Here is a 3,911-nt window from a genome sequence, read left to right on the forward strand (position 1 = left end):
CTACATTCTGAGAACCTGCATTTGGGGTGCACATCCCCAACCCACTTCCTTACTGACCGCTAGCTATTCCACTAAAAACTCTGAATTATCACTACTGGAAATATAACTGTTCATTACTCGACTAACGCCTTTCGCAGTAGTATGGCACTACTGCATCTTACACATTCATGCTACAGTTACTGCATCCGAAGTAACCTGATCTAGAGGGGACGACCTCCAACTTACCATTCAAATTCAAAGGTATGCAGATGGCATAAAACTCAGTCACAAGCAGGTAATATAATACTCCAACACTTAAGCTTATTGATAACAATGCAGCAACATAACAATAATATCACAAATAATAGTTGACAGAAAAATAAAAGATACATACCTCCATCACTCAGTGCTGCTCAAATCCCTGCTGAAATCTATCGAAAAACTCGGCTCCGAGCCGTAGGCGCCCTTGCCCGGCCCTGATGTCCGTTGGTGGCTCTCGAAGTCCCAGGGGCAGGAGCTGGCACCTGCCCTGCTGTATACAAACTCGGACAGTGGGCCTTCTTGTGACCCCTCTGACTGCAATGGAAACATAACGGATCAAGTCCCTGGGTGATGTTAACAACACAGTCTCTGCTAAAATGACCAATCTGGCCGCACTTGAAACATCCAACATCGCCACCACTTCCACGCCTGCACACACCCATGTGCGTCCTTCCGCACTTCCCAAATCGACTGCGGCTCTGATAGTTCCTCGTCCTCAAATCCGAACCCTTGAGCCTCTTACCCGAACCTGTGGCTACCTGAGTCTCATCCATTTTCCTCTTCCTTTCCGACTCCCTGCCCGACTCTCGCTCCTGCGTTACCCCATCAGCAACGCCCGTCGACTGAACAACAGCTGTCTGATCCTGGAGCCTTGCGATCAGTCTATCAGTGATCCTCACAACCATGTCGGGCAGATCCTCACGAATGGCTTACGTAACCTCCTCAACTATCCAATCATGCAAAGGTCTCTCTTGGAGACAGGGTGCCCCACTCACTCCTGTCCCCTGATGGTAAAAACTAGAAATGGGATCTCCTTCCCTGATGGATCCCTGAACTTCACAAGAATCGGGATCTAGACGAGCCCCAATCCGTCCTGAAACTATCCCGGCCTTGAAGGCCTCAAGATGACTGTCCATGAGCTCCACAATGGCCTCTCTAACCGAACCGAAATTCACTAGAGTCTGATCAATGATGTTGCGCATGATCTCTGCGGAAATGAAATCCCTCATCTGATCATCAAGCTGCCCGGCTCCAAAGCCCGAGCCAGATCCCTCCTCGATGCCGAAACTGCTAACTGGTAGCTCGTGCAACGTCACCATGCTAAAAATATAACAATTCCTGATCAATTTACACACTACTGCTGAGGGATCTTTTACACACTCTACTAGTTCCCTGGTTTTGCCTTGGCCCCTCTTGAATCGAGTACGGATCCTCTGCTTTCAGTAGTACGGGCCCATACTACCTTCCACATCTATCCGTACTTTCCTCAAGAGTTACCTCAACTCCACCAAGTCCCCTTTTCTCTACTACTGATCTCTGCTACTCTCATCCTAGGCTTGCCCTAGGGAAACCTCTGACTCAACTCAAACCAGTCCTCAGCTGCTGAAGGCCTCCTTGCAATAATAATTAGTCATCACCTGAATACCATCACATGTGATGAGGCTCGGATAATCCTTCGAGTAAAAGACTCGTCCCTATAACGGGGCCTTGCCCCCTGCATCGGACCCAAGTCCGGAGACTGACTGGGACCTTGTCCCCTGCATCGGACCGAAGTCCGGACTAACTGGGGCCTTGCCCCCTGCATCGGACCGAAGTCCGGACTAACTGGGACCTTGTCCCCTGCATCGGACCGAAGTCCGGACTAACTGGGGCCTTGCCCCCTGCATCGGACCGAAGTCCGGAGACTGACTGGGACCTTGTCCCCTGCATCGGACCGAAGTCCAGACTAACTGGGGCCTTGCCCCCTGCATAGGACCGAAGTCCGGAACTAACTGAACAGAACATAACATGAACATGTCAACTAGCATGAACACACATATACTGCATACTACATCGGGCCGTAGCCCGGAACACATAACACATAAATCCTGTCTGAGCCACGAAGGCATCAAACATGCTAACTACTACATCAGATCAAATCTGGAAACTACTACTAGCTAAACGGGCCGGCATTGTGGCCTTAGACCCGTTCCTACTGGAAAGAAACCCACCTGAGACTGCTAAACTGGTGCTGCTAATCCTTTTGACTGCTACCTGACCGTTGACTCCGAACTGCTGTTCCACTAGCTCCTCGAGCTACCAATGTCAATATCACACTTAGTCCAACTGACCTCCAAAGGTCAACTCTGGTCAATGTCAAAATCCTGGTCAAAGTCAACCTTCTAGGTCAACCCTACTCGTCGAGTCCACCTAATAACTCGCCGAGTTCATATGCTCAGGGTCCTTCTATTCGTGACCCGACTCGCCGAGTCAGTCCATGACTCGCCGAGTCAACTATTTCTGAGTCCTGACCTGTCCAACTCACTGAGTCTCCACCCGACTCACTGATTCGAGTTTCAACTCGAAGGGTTTGGGGTTTCGCGACCTGACTCGCCGAGTCCAAGAATAGACTCGTCGAGTCCAAGACAATCTTCAACCAACTCGTCGAGTTGTTCTTCCGACTCGCCGAGTTCATGCCTAACTTCATCCGACTCGACGAGCTGTTCATCCCACTTGTCGAGTTCCTCCTCATCTTCAAGCTACTCGCCAAGTCCACTCGAAGGACTTGCCGATTCTATCCAGTCCTTAATCCATGCAGTGGCTTTTCGAGCCAAACAGGGCTTCCAACTCATAGATCCATACTTCTAAGGCCTATCCCCCACGTAAAGTGGCAAACTTTACGTGTAGATCAAGAGATCTAGGCTCAAAACACATTCAAACTAGGGTTTATGGCAAACCTACTTCTTCAACATATCAAGGGCTGATACTTTAGGGGATTCTAGATCAAAACCAGCATGGATCTGAGGTAGCAACCTCAGATCTGGACCTCTAACTCGAAATGGTTACTTATCATGCCAAAAATGTCCAAAACTCACACATAAGAATAGATCTAGGTGCAAAGGGAATCCAAGCAACAGCTTATTACCTCCAATTGGTCTGAAATGTCTTCTCAATCCCGAATCTACAGTCCCTTCTTGCATCTCCAAGGCCTTTCTTCCTTCTCCAAGCTTTAGTGCACTCTTCAAGGCAAGATCTAGCTCAAAAACGGATATGGTGGCTAGGGTTTGGCGTTCTGGGGTAGAGATGCAGTAAAGGAACCCTAGGGAGGAGAATGAGACGTTTAAATAGGCTCCAAGTCCGGATTTAGGGTTTTCCTTTCTCAGGCCTGACTCGCCGAGTCACCTTGGCCGACTCGCCGATTCGGTCGCTTACACCTCAACTCGGATCCCGCTCGGACTCGCCGAGTCCCACCTTGGACTCGCCGAGTCTCCCCTTAAAATTTGGGGTTTTCTTTCCTTTCTTGGCTTTCCAAACTTTGGGTGTTACATAAGGTCAAATGCTTCAAATTAAATTTATAGGATATTATTTTGATTTCAATATGATTTTGTGGATTTAAAAATATTTATGGTTGAATTGGATTTGTTTTTAATTTTGATTTATGCTCCATTTTAGATTTTAAATGTTGTTTATATATTTTTTATAACTATTTAAGAAATTAATTCGATTATTTTATAAAACAGACACTTGAATTCACTAAAAAATAAGACAAAAGGGTAAAATAGTCATTTTTATAATTCAACACAACAATTCAAAGGTTTCAATCAAACAACATGTTAAACATTTGGATCTTAAAATTTTTTATCCTCTTAGAAATTCAGACCTCTTAAAAGTTCAAATCTTAAAAATTCAGA

The sequence above is a fragment of the Lactuca sativa genome, chromosome 1 (genome assembly GCF_002870075.4).
Source record: "Lactuca sativa cultivar Salinas chromosome 1, Lsat_Salinas_v11, whole genome shotgun sequence".
NCBI classification, from domain to species: Eukaryota; Viridiplantae; Streptophyta; class Magnoliopsida; order Asterales; family Asteraceae; genus Lactuca; species Lactuca sativa.